Source organism: Myotis myotis, unplaced genomic scaffold (assembly GCF_014108235.1).
Source record: "Myotis myotis isolate mMyoMyo1 unplaced genomic scaffold, mMyoMyo1.p scaffold_m19_p_3, whole genome shotgun sequence".
Lineage (NCBI taxonomy): Eukaryota > Metazoa > Chordata > Mammalia > Chiroptera > Vespertilionidae > Myotis > Myotis myotis.
In genome coordinates this window covers 24,432,956-24,446,441 of record NW_023416335.1, presented here as the reverse complement: position 1 = coordinate 24,446,441, position 13,486 = coordinate 24,432,956, and the positions used below count along the sequence as shown (strand labels likewise).

Genomic DNA, 13,486 nt, shown 5'->3' with positions numbered 1-13,486 from the left:
GGAGACCCCTGGTCCCTCAGGCTACAGCATCTCTACGGTACCAGTTCCCAGGATGAGGCGGCCGCACTGTATCCCAACTGTGTCCACTCCGCGAACTGGCCCGGGAGGTTACACCGCAGGGGCCTGTTGTGCCAAGTGCCCCGGCGCCAGCTTACTCCCTCCGCCAGCGGACAACGGGAGGACGGGGAAGCCGAGAGGAGCTAGGACTTGGAGCAGAGACAGCTGCCAAAGTGGGTTCGTTTTGCGCTGGTCCCAGCCCAGCCGCTTGTGAGCCACAGACGACAGACACCGCTTGAGGCCGGGTGGCAAAGGGGGTAGATTTAAGGTGTGTGCACGTTCGGGAGGCGAAAGGAGTGGACGGGTTGCACACTGCGTTGCCATGGCAACAGTATCCCCTCCTCCCTCAGCCAGCATCCCGGAGCGGGCCACCTTCACCGCCCGGTACCCAGTCCCTTACCTCTCCCCGCAGCATCCCGCCGCGCGGAGGTTCAGTCTGGTGGCATCTCGTGACCCGGCCCCAGCCCCGCGCGCCCCGCCCCACCCTCGCGCGCCCTAGCCGCCACCCCCGTGGGCTGTGAGCGCACGTCACCCCCTTCCCAGACCCAGGTCGCCAGCCCTCCTCACCCGGCCTTGCTCTTCGCAGCGCCCACCTTTCCACTGCGCGGACAGGCCCCGCCTCCCCATTGCCCCCCGCGCGCGCACCGGTCGCCGCACGCCCGCTGATTGGCCGGCCTGGCCCGCGACGGAGGTCTGAAAGCCGCGGATTGGACTTCAGTGTTCCACCCCTCCCCTCAGATTGATTGCGGTTCGTGGCTCACCCAGTTCTTCGGCTCCAGCTCCCAATGGGCCCTTATCGAGGTTTCGTTCATCTCCGATTGGTGCAGCTCTGTGACTCCAAGCCCTGATTGGCTGTCGTGAGCAGTCGGCTGGCCGCCAGTCACAAAGGCCTGGCCGGCTGTTGCTGGCAGCTGCCGAACCGCGGGATGTGCCTCCAGGGGATGCTAAAAAGTGTGATTTCCGGGGCATTGATTTATCTAATAGCGTATCATAGATAATGAATCATGAGCAGTAACAACTACTCTCCATTAGATAAGTGCATTTAAAAAGAGACGTGGTGCCCTTTCATTTATGTGCATTGGGTATAGTAAAGGTGATGGGCGGTCGAGCCGTTCATCCAGAGCTCTGGACCTGGATTCTGGAGGCTTCTTTCAGCCCCAACTATACCACCACCTGCTTGACCTTGGGCAAGATACTTAACCTTTAAGGATCTCAGTTAGGTGTGAGGCAGGTATCTCTCCAAATTGCATTGAAACGCTAATGATGTTGATATTGCTATTATTTTAAGTGATTCAAGTCATTGAGCTCCAGAAAAGCACAGAGTAGAGGTCAGAAAACAAGATTCAACTTCAGCTTTAAAAAGCAGTTATTAGGTAAGGTGAGATAAGGAAAGTGTTTGCCTTGGTTCCTGGCACATTGTATGTGTTCAATACAATGCTGAAGTGTGGTGATGGCGGTAATGATGTCTACCTAGACCAGGAGGGTATCACCCTGACTGCTTCACTTTTCACGTGGGTAAAAGGGAGCGTGAGCAGCAGCTACTCCTTACACGGGACCATAATAGATGTTTATCGAAGAGGGCGTGGATAGTTTTCTGCCAGACTTGCTAAGGGCAGATATGATAGTTGGTTAATTTTGAACTGAGTAAATGAGAAAACCCAAAATCAAAATGGCTGGATGATGTGGCATCCCATAAGGGAACTTAAGGCTCCGGTGCCAGACTGCCTGAGTTTGAAGTGCTCCAACACTTACCAGCTGCGCTACCTCGAGAAAGTGCCTTAACTTCCCTAAACTTCAAGTTCGTCACTTCTCAAATAAGGACATTAATAGTACAAACTTTTTATTTTATTTTAAATCTATTTTTATTGATTTCAGAGAGGGAGGGAGAGGGAGGGAGAGAGAGAAGCGCCAATGATGAGAGAAAATCATTGATCAGCTGCCTCCTGCTCGCCCCTCTCCTGGGGATGGAGTCTGCCACCCAGGCATGTGCCCTGACCAAGAATCAAACTGTGACCTCCTGGTTCCTAGGCCGACGCTCAACCTCTGAGCAACACTGGCCTGACTCATGGAAGTTTCTATCTCTCTATCCCTCTCCCTTCCTTTCTTTCTCTCTCAAAATCAAGGAAAACATTTTTTTAAAAAAAAGGGGGATCGCCGAAACCAGTTTGGCTCAGTGGATAGAGCGTCGGCTTTCGGACTGAAGGGTCCCAGGTTCGATTCCGGTCAAGGGCATGTACCTGGGTTGCGGGCACATCCCCAGTGGGAGATGTGCAGGAGGCAGCTGATCGATGTTCCTCTCTCATCGATGTTTCTAACTCTCTGTCTCTCTCCCTTCCTCTCTGTAAAAAATCAATAAAATATATTTAAAAAATAAAAAAATAAATTAAAAAAAGGGGGATCATAAGTAATTCATTTTAGGATAGGTGGGGGGTTACATGAAGCTGGCTCTTCCTCTCCTCTTTGAACTCTTAAACTTAGAGTGTCCCAGGCTCTGGTCCTCGTCTCATGCCATGCTCACTCCTTTAGTCATTTCACCTGGTCTCATGATTTTCAATATTCATATACTGATAACTCCCAAATTTACATCGTTAGCTCAGACCCTCCTGATGCCTAGACTCATATATATCCAGCTGCCTTCTCAGCATTTCCACTTGGATGGCTAAGAGAGCTCTAGATATATTAAACTTAACATATCCCAAACTGAACTCCTGATTTTTTTCCCCCTTTAAACCTGCTCCTTCCATAGTCCTTTTCATCTTAGTTGATGGAGCCAGATGGTCAGGCCCAGGGGTCCTTCACTTTTCCATGTTCTCACTCTCCACATCCAGCTGGCTCCTCCCTCAGGCTATATATAGAATCCGACTCCTTCTCAGAATCTGACCTCCCTGGCCACACCCTGGTCCGAGCCCCATGTCTCTCACCTAGATTACTGCAGTGTATTTCCAACTGGTCTTCCACCCTGGCCCATATACAGTCTCTTCTCAATCCAGCAGATTGATAAATCAGATCCTGTTACTCCTTTGTTCAACCTTCCATTGGATACCCATTTCAAAAGCACTACAAGCCAAAATCTTTTTTTTAAAATATATTTTATTGATTTTTTACAGAGAGGAAGGGAGAGAGATAGAGAGTTAGAAACATCAATGAGAGAGAAACATCAATCAGCTGCCTCCTGCACATCTCCCACTGGGGATGTGCCCGCAACCCAGGCACATGCCCCTGACCGGAACCGAACCCGGGACCCTTCAGTCCGCAGGCCAACGCTCTATCCACTGAGCCAAACCGATTCTGGCAAGCCAAAATCTTTAAAATAGATGTCAAGAAGATCCTGTGAAACCCAGTCCCCACCCTCAACCCTAAAACCTCCTCTCCTACTTTACCTCCTGTTCATTCTACTCCAGCTACACTGTCACCCTTACTGTTCCTGGGACTCCCCAAGCACGTGGTGGTGGTAAAGCTTTGTTCTGCCCATTCCCTTTACTGGAGGCCCCGCGCCACACCCCCCCCCCCCCCCCGTGTCCCCATCTCCTCCAAGGTTTTGCTCAAATGTTTGTGGTCAGCCCTGATTCTGACACTTATAACTGTGTGACAAAGCCAATTACTTAACTTCTCTCTGCTTCAGTTTTTCCACCCACAAATGGGGAAACTGGTACTACTGCCTCAGAAGGATCATGTTATGTACTACTTTTTATAATCAGGGCAAAAAAAATGTAGCTGCCCATACAACAGTAAGATGCCTTTCACCTGTATGAAAAGGATGGTCACTGGTACATGCAGCATCCTGGATTGTGAGAGGGATGTCCGACTGCCGGTAGGCCCGACATCCCCCAAGGGGTCTCGGATTGCAAAAGGGTGCGGCTGGGCTGAAGGACCCCCCCCCCCCTTGTGCACTGCCGCGAGCCGGTCCATGCTTGCTGTTTCAAGGGACCTGGCATATATAGCATACTGTTCTTAATATGTTTGCTCACCTTCTTGGCACTATGTGTTTTAACCAAGGTCTCTGAGAAAGGTTGTTTTCCCAGGTAGGGATTTTCCCCTGAAGTTAGGGAGGGAATAAAACCTCTTAACTAGTGCCAGGTGGGTAATTAATCACTTTAACTATGAACAATCATGCTTAAGCTACATAATCTTTACTCCCTGGAATGGAGATAAGAAACGCCCTAACCTTTGTAATAGAGATTGATAGGATTGAATCAACTGGTATAAATAAAGATGTAATAAGACAGCAAGACACAGAACTTAGAATACGGAACCAAGAGAGACGGAACCTAGGCACAGAACCTACACAGAACGTTCTCTAGAGACAGAAGAACTTCGCTGGAGAGAACATGGCAAAAGATCATGGACAGAAACTGGCTTTTAAAAAATAAAAAAGGGGGAATTTGCCGGGAGCCGGTCCATGCTTGCTGTTTCAAGGGACCTGGCATATATGGCATACTGTTCTTAATATGTTTGCTCACCTTCTTGGCACTGTGTTTTAACCAAGGTCTCCTCTCTGAGAAAGGTTGTTTCCCCAGGTAGGGATTTTCCCCTGAAGTTAGGGAGGGAATAAAACCCCTCAACTAAGTGCCAGGTGGGTAATTAATCACTTTAACTATGAACAATCATGCTTAAGCTACATAATCTTTACTCCCTGGAATGGAGATAAGAAACGCCCTAACCTTTGTAATAGAGATTGATAGGATTGAATCAACTGGTATAAATACAGTTGTAACAAGACAGCAAGTCCCAGAACTTAGAACACAGAACTTAGAAGAGAGAACCAAGAGAGACAGAACCTAGGCACAGAACCTACACAGAACGTTCTCTAGAGACAGAAGAACTTCGCCGGAGAGAACATAGCAAAAGTTCCTGGACAGAAACTGGCCTCAGAACCTAGAGACAGAACCTAGCGAGGGAACATGGCTACAGAACCTGGCTGGAGATCCTAAGCAGAACTTCGCTGGAGATCCAGACCAGAACTTGGCTGGAGATCCTGGCTAGAGATCCTGGCTAGGCTGCTGATCAACTGAACGCTGTCTCTGTGTCATTCCTTCTTTGCCGACTCCATCCACACCTTTGGGGACCCCTGGACCTGCTGGGGTTGGACTCCGGCAGTGCACGAATTTAGTGCACCAGGCTCTTAGTACTATATAGTTTACTTATTATGTGTATTGATTCTTATCTGTCTTCCTTCACTAGAATGCAAGCTCCACTAGGCAAGGATTTCTGTTATGTTCATTGGTATTCTGTATCCAAACACTAGAGCAGTGCCTGGTACATAGTAGGACTCACTAAATATTTATGGAATGAATGGGCAGTGTGCATGGCACATAGTGTTTTATAACTGTTAACAGTTATTACAACGCTCACGACCACCTACCTCCTACTTGTCTTCCTAATCTCCTTTTAAGAAAAAAAGAAAGAAAGAAAGAAAGTTTGCATTCTTTCTCTCATTCTAACTTAGCTATAGTTCAGGTCATGGTTTGATTCCCAGTCAGGGCACATGCCCAGGTTGCGGACTGAATCCCCAGTGTCAGGCATGCAGGAGGCAGCCAATCAATGATTCTCTCATCAATGATGTTTCTATCTTTCTCTCCCTCTCCCTTCCTCTCTGAAATCAATAAAAAAAAAAGATATATTTAAAAAGCCTGAATTGGCCCTTAAAGAAAGAAAGAAAGAAAGAAAGAAAGAAAGAAAGAAAGAAAGAAAGAAAGAAAGTCTGCATTCTTTCTCTCATTCTAACTTAGCTATAGTTCAGGTCATGGTTTGATTCCCAGTCAGGGCACATGCCCAGGTTGCGGGCTGAATCCCCAGTGTCGGGCATGCAGGAGGCAGCCAATCAATGATTCTCTCATCAATGATGTTTCTATCTTTCTCTCCCTCTCCCTTCCTCTCTGAAATCAATAAAAAAAAGGATATATTTAAAAAGCCTGAATTGGCCCTTAGAAAGAAAGAAAGAAAGAAAGAAAGAAAGAAAGAAAGAAAGAAAGAAAGTCTGCATTCTTTCTCTCATTCTAACTTAGCTATAGTTCAGGTCATGGTTTGATTCCCAGTCAGGGCACATGCCCAGGTTGCGGGCTGAATCCCCAGTGTCGGGCATGCAGGAGGCAGCCAATCAATGATTCTCTCATCAATGATGTTTCTATCTTTCTCTCCCTCTCCCTTCCTCTCTGAAATCAATAAAAAAAAGGATATATTTAAAAAGCCTGAATTGGCCCTTAAGAAAGAAAGAAAGAAAGAAAGAAAGAAAGAAAGAAAGAAAGAAAGAAAGAAAGAAAGAAAGAAAGAGAAAGAAAGAGGGAGGGAAGAAGGAAGGAAGGAAGGAAGGAAGGAAGGAAGGAAGGAAGGAAGGAAGGAAGGAAGGAACTTCACTGTGAGAGAAACATCCATCCGCTGCTGCCTCCTGCATGTCCCCCGACTGGGGATCAAGTCCAAAACCTGGGCATATGCCCTGACCGGGAATCAAACCGGCCCAGCTGATCCCTTTTTATAGATGAGAAGACTGCAATGAGTGTTCAGTTAATTTGCCAAAGGTCAAATAAGTTGGCGTTTCAGCACACAGGAAGACTGAAGCAGTCTGGCTCACAGTGTGCACCTCCTGCCTCTCTCATAAGCCTGGGATTCCATTGAAGAAATGTTAAGTTAATGGAGAATAAAATGCTTTCAGATACATTTCAGAAAGATTATGTGTGTGAGGTGGATTGGAGAGGGCCATAGCAGAGCAAAGACCAGGGTGGACACTTATACAAAAATTGTCTAAAGACGTGGGGATAAAAAAAGGGAAATGAAGCCCTGGCCGGTGTGGCTCAGTTGGAGCATCATCTGTACACCAAAAGGAGGGTTTGATTCCTAGTTAGGGCATATACCCAGGTTGCAGGGTTAATAGATGGTTGGGGTGGATGCAGGAGTCAACTGATTGATGTTTCTCTCACACATCAATATTTCTCTCTCTCTCTCTCTCTCTCTCTCTCTCTCTCTCTCTCTCTCTCTCTCCCCTCCTCTCTCTCTCTGATCAATTTTTTAAATTAATCACTTAATTTTAAAAAAGGAAAATGCACAGAAAGAGTAACATTAAACAAAAGTAACATTTAAGTAATAATATAGTTCACAAGATGTGATGTAATCAGGGAATCTTGGGATGCTTCCAGGTGGCAGAAGTTCTCTGTAGCTTCTCTTATTCGGAAGCCCCAGCAAAATCATCTCAAGTTCCTGAAATCCAAACCCTGCCTGAATAGGAGACCGCAGCATCCCTCTCCTGGCATCCACAGGCTAGCCTACTGATTCCAGTCTCCTAGGGAAAGTAATCACCACACCAATCCCCTTCCCTAGATGATGAACCCCAGAAATATGCAACTATCAGGCCACACGCACACCTCAGACGCATGGAATTATTCTACGGCTTCTTACTAGACACGCCTTCATTCTGTCTGCACTCTGTGCCTAGCTGACCTCATGAGTGTAAGTACTCTTTCAATGATGACGACTCTACCTCTTCACAGGCCTCCAGACCCACATATCCAGTTTCCACTTGAAAACTCCACTTAGACACCTCATAGACATCTTAATAGAGCAAAAAGGAACCTTTGAGTTCTTTCCCAAATCTGTTCCTTTCTCCAACCCTGCACCACCTTGTTTTCCCTATCTCAGTAAATGTCACCACTATCTATTCAACTACTCAAACCAATACTCCTGAATCATCCTGAAGTCCTCCATTGCCCTCATCCGCTCATCTAATCAGAAACAAACCCTCTTGATTCCATCTCTAAAGTACATCAGGAAACCATCCTAGTTTTATTAAGATATCATGTATGTGCCACAACATTCACCCTTTAAAAATGTTTTTAGTATACTCACAGAGTTGTACACCCATTGCCACAATCTAATTTTAGAACATTTTCATCACCCCAAAAAGAAACCCGGTATCCATTAGCAGTCACTTTTCATTTCCTCCCAACCACCCAGCCCTAGGCAACAACTAATGTACTTTCTGTCACTATAGAGTTGCCTATTTTGGATATTTAGTATAAATGGAATCATACAATATGTGAACTTTATGACTGACTTTTTTCTTATTTTGAGAAGATATAATTTTTTTTATCTAGGCAAGAAATCTTTATTGAACATCTATACTATGCAAATGATGACAATAAATATTTTATGCCTATGGTTATTTCCCTTTGAAGACTTCATTGTAAACAAGCATATGGAGAAAGGAAAGCTAACCATGAGCAATTATTTTGGATTTAGGGTGTATGTTTAAAGAAAAAAGTGTATTTATAATTCTGAGATGAGCAGTTAGAGCAAATGTGACTATAATTCATTCCTATGCATTTATGTATTTATTTATTTTGACCCCCTTCACCCATTACCATTCTTACCACCCCCCTCTGGACAACCACCAACCTATTCTCTGTATCTAAGAGCTTGTTGTTGTTATTTTATCTTTGATTTCACATATAAGAGAGATCAGACAGTACTTGTCTCTCTCTATCTGACTTATTTCATTAGCATAATGCCCTCAAGGTCCATCGCTGTTGTTACAAAAAGCAATATTTTATTATTTTTAAGGCTGAATAATATTCAACATAATGAAGGCCACATATGTCAAGCCCACAGCTAGCATACTAAATGGCTAAAAGCTGAAAGCTTGTCCTCTAAGAGCAGAAACAAGACAAGAATGCCCACTGTTGCTACTTTTATTCAGCACAGCATTGGAATTCCTAGCCAACGCAATTCGGTAAGTAAAAGAAATAAAAGGCATTCAAATTAGAAAGGAAAAAGTAAAACTATCACTCTTTGCAGATGACATGATATTATATGTAGAAAACCTTAAAGACTCCATCAAAAAGTCTTAGAACTAATAAATAAATTCAGTAATGTTGCAGGACACAAAATCAATACACATTTCTAAACACCGATTACAAACTATTGAAAAGAGAAATTAAGAAAACTCCCATTTATAATTACATCAAAAGAATAAAATACTGAGGGATAAATTTAACCAGGGAGTTGAAAGACTTTGTACACTGAAAACAGTAAGATATTAAGGAAAATAATTGAAGAAGACACAAATAAATGGAAGGATATTTCATGGTCATAGATCGGAAGAATTGATATTGTTAAAATGTCCTGCTCACCCCCTTTGATTCATTTTCTATATGGGAGCAAAAGTGAGTTTTTACAACTGTGAACACTTATCTGCAGGTCAGAACCTTTCAATGCCTCTCCACAACATTCAATCCAAATGCCTTTACCACCTTGCTATAGACTAAATGTTTGCGTTCCCCTGAAATGCATAGGTTTATGTAAAATTCTAATGTCCAGTGGGATGCTATTTGGAGGTGGGGCCTTTGGGAGTGATTAGGTTATGGGAGTGAGCCCTCATCTATGGGATTAGTCCTCATGAATGCATCTCTTACCAAAGAGATCCAGCAGAGCAACCTTGCCTGTTCCACCACGTATAGGCACCACAAGAAGACAGCTGTCTGTGAACGAGGAAGCAGGTTCTCACCAGACACTGAATCTGCCAGCATGTTGATCTTGGACTTCCCAGCCTCCAGAATTGTAAGAAATGAACATTTGTTGTGTAAGCCACTCAATCTATGGTATTTTAGTTATAGCAGTCCAAATAGACTAAGGCACACAATCTTTTTTTTTTTTTAAATATATATTTTTTATTGATTTCAGGGAGGAAGGGCGAGGAGGAGAGAGATAGAAACATCAATGATGAGAGAGAATCACTGATCAGCTACCTCCTGCACGCCCCACACTGAGGATCGAGCCCGGAACTGAGCATGTGCCCTGACTGGGAATGGAACCTAATGAACCGTGGACCTCCCGGTTCACAGGTCAATGCTCAACCACTGGCTGGGCGGCACACATCTTTTATTTATTCCCTCCATCTTTCCAGTTGAACCTCTTGTCACTCAGCCTCTCCCCTGCTAATTCTAGGCCCTAGAACATGTTGTTTCCTCTGCTTGAAAGGCTCTTCCCTGGTCTTCACGTAGCTAGCTCCTTTTCTTCCTTTAGGTCTTATGTCACCTTCTTAGGGAGTCTTCCATTACCACCTTATCTAAATTCACCCCCCTCCCCATCTTCCTCTTCCTCTGCCACCCAGTGATCGGCAAACTGCGGCTCGCGAGCCACATGCGGCTCTTTGGCCCCTTGAGTATGGCTTTTCCACAAAATACCACGTGCGGGCGCGCACGTACAGTGCGATTGAAACTTCGAGGCCCATGTGCAGAAGTCGGTATTTTGTGGAAGAGCCACACTCAAGGGGCCAAAGAGCCGCGTGTGGCTCGCAAGCCACAGTTTGCCGACCACTGCCCTAGGCTACTCCCTATGGTTTTGGGGTTTTTTTTCTAACACTTATCACAGCTTGTAATTACTGTATTTATTTCCCTGTTGTCTTTTTTCTTTGTCAGCCTTCCCCACTAGAGTATGTGCATCTTGAGGGCAGGCACTGTATCTGTCTTGCTCACCCGTATAGTCATTGCCTTACACAGTACCTGACACCCAAGAGGCCTCAATAAATGTTTGTTAAATAAATGGACTGTTCTAATCGCTTCCTTATAACCTGTTGGTGAAGGAAGGAACCGTGCCTTAAATAGCAGGAGATGGCCAAAAATGACACCCAACACTGGACAGGTGAAACTGACAGCAGGTCATTAGTATACTCACAGGCCAGGGAGGAGGACATTGCACACCATGCAGGACCTCGTCGGGGTTGCACACTGGCATAGAGTGAACCAGCAGGGGCTGTGAGAAGCAAGCTTTGTAGTGACAAGAGGGTGGGATGATCCTTAGTTCCTGCAAGACTATTGAGCACTTACCCACTGCATGGAGTACAACTGGTCTGTCTGATAAAGGAACTAGCCAGGCTGGGAGACTCCTGGTGTTGGGAGTGGATATGCTGAGAGTTAGGCCTTTGGGCCCTGTGATGCTCAAAGATGTCAAAGCAGCACTTGAAATTTTAGGTCTTGCAAAACACATGTACCTAGCATCTGAAAAAGAGACATACACATATGTCTACACATAGCCAGGGGTAGAGAGTAGGGCAGAAGATTGTTTCATTACATGACTAAGTGAACGAATTTTGTATTTATTATTATGCTATGAGCCCTGTGATGGTGTTATGTAAGTACCATATAAGCAAGTAGGAAGTGTTCAAAAACAGATCATCCAATAAAATTGAAGTCCTAATCTACTTTGCTCTTGTCCCAAATGGGAGCCAGCAGGAATTACATTTCACTACATACAACAAAAAACCCAAATAATACTGGCTTAAACAAGATGGGCATTTATTTTTCTCCACCTTTCGAGAAGTCTAGAGTTAGAAAATCCAGGACTGGAATGGCAGCTTCACATCAAGGTCTTGGGCTTCTCTTAGCTTGCCCTTCCGCCATTCCTAGGGTGGCATTCTCACCCTCATGCTCACAACATTGTTGCTGTGGCCCCAGCCATCAAGCTATATTCCAGGAAGAAAGAAGGAGGAAAAACAAAGAGCAAGCGGGCATGAGCCAGTGGATCCGTTCTCTTCAATGAGCTTTTCCTGAAGTCCCACTTGTGCTCTATTGTTCAGAACTAAGCTAAAAGAGATCCTAGGAATGTTTCTAGCTGGGCACATTACTACCCTCCCCCCCCCCCCCCCCCCCTAGAACTCTGTTAATAAGGAAGATAGGAGAATGGATATTGGATAGGTAACTAATAGCTGTCCACAGCCAGTGGGAGTAAATAGAGCAGCTACAATGAATAGATTGGATATTCCAAAAACAGTCTGGAATTCAAGGACTTAGGGAAGACTGACTAGAAAACAGAAAAGCTCCACAGAGAGCTTTTATTTAATTTCCACAAAATAGATGAAAAGAAAAAGACAAAAGCATGTTCATAGTAAAAAGAAGATCCAGCAAGTGATGGTGAGGGAGGGGGTCATGTGGCTAGCCCTGGTCTGAAATGGCTGTAGGGATGGCTTGCGGTCACAGGGTGTGATCTGACTGATGGTGTGATAAATTCCTCGGATCTCAATGTCCTTATCTGTGAAATGAGAAGATTGGACTAAATTATCTCCAAGTTGGTTTTTTTTTTTTCCAGCTCTAAGTTTCTATTATAACAATGGTCTTAATTTTGTTTAACAGTGAAATGTTTTAGAGAAAGTAAAGCTTACATGTGAAACAGATAAAGCAGAGCTGCGCTGAATGGGGATGCGAACTTTAGAATTCTGTCTCCTTGGCCTCAATCGTAATCCCCGTGGTAGCCCCCGAGCTCCGTGAGCACACTTCTGTATAGTTCTGTGTGTAACTTTCATAAAATAAAATGATGTGTTTATTGCTAAAAATCAGAGTTCAGATGTAACTATGAGTATCACTATCAAAAAGGTAAAATTGCTTTTACTTGTTAACAATCTTAAATACTTTTTAAAAACCATCAAGTTAAATAAGTAGAGTTCTGAATTGTGATGGTCTGTTGTGACTCACTCGAAATCACTGGGGAAATATTTATCAAACATCACGAACAACTGGTAGAATTTCCTCCACAATTTATTCAGTGATGTTGGGGAACAATGGAGCTTGGATTGTAAAGAAAAGTTATCAAAGGAACATGCTTTTTATTTTCTAGATAGGTATTTAGATAAAAATTATTCTTAAATGAAAAAAAACCTTCACTTTGCAAATACTTGTTTCCTGTGTGCCAGACTTGGCTGCTTCCTGTTTATCAAAAGTAATTGTTAGTAATTGGAAGCAAAGACCAGAAAAATGTACTTCTTGTCAGTCACCTGCTGAACTTCCTTTGCCTTTTACTTGTCATTCTTGTGTAGCATTCCCAAAGTTGTTTTTTAAGTTCTTTTAAAAGTAGACTCAATGAGATCTGAAACAGTTATCCTCAAATTTCTAGCTCTAGCATCTACCCTATTTAGTATTAGATAATATTTTATACTGATTATTGTTCCCTCCCACACAGAATCCTGACGTGTTTTTATCTCCATAATAGTTCAATATACCCAGTTTTGCTCTTTCTGTTGCCACTGATTACAAAATTCTGCATTTTTTTCTCCACAGCATCCCTCCTCCTTCTTGATCCTGTTTTTTCTCTCACCACTGTAATCTTTTTTATTTCCAGAAAGGTCTGGAAAACACCATCTATTCCAATCTTAGGATCCCTAGTGCAGATTATGGGCTCAGATGCAATATTCTTTGAACCCCAAATCCCAGACACAGTCAGCCAAAGATGTCTTCTCATTTTTAATTTAATTTGTATAAAGTTCTGCCACAGACAAAATAAAGTAAATCATATTTAGGTAGTCATTCAAAGTAATACAAAACTTTAAAATATCTGTATATATAAAAGGCTAAATGACCAACTGTCCGTCCATCTGACCGTCCAACCAGCCGGTACATATGAAACGCACTGGCAATTTAAAAATAAACGTTGGCTCACACATGCATGATAC

General features: G+C 44.0%; 1 protein-coding gene across 3 annotated transcripts in view; it reads right to left on the bottom strand.

Annotated features, from left to right (window-relative positions):
- The window catches only part of AP3M2 (adaptor related protein complex 3 subunit mu 2), a 67,117-nt gene that overhangs the window by 22,298 nt on the left and 31,333 nt on the right, over positions 1–13,486 (bottom strand). Inside the window, exon 1 of one of the 3 annotated variants that reach the window (XM_036300726.1) lies at positions 625–687. The exons of 1 other annotated variant lie outside the window; for it this stretch is intronic. The gene's annotated coding sequence lies outside the window, so the exon portion shown is untranslated. Of the gene's footprint in view, positions 1–457; positions 518–624; positions 688–13,486 lie in introns of those variants that run through there. One more of the 3 variants, XM_036300728.1, reaches the window with a different exon arrangement.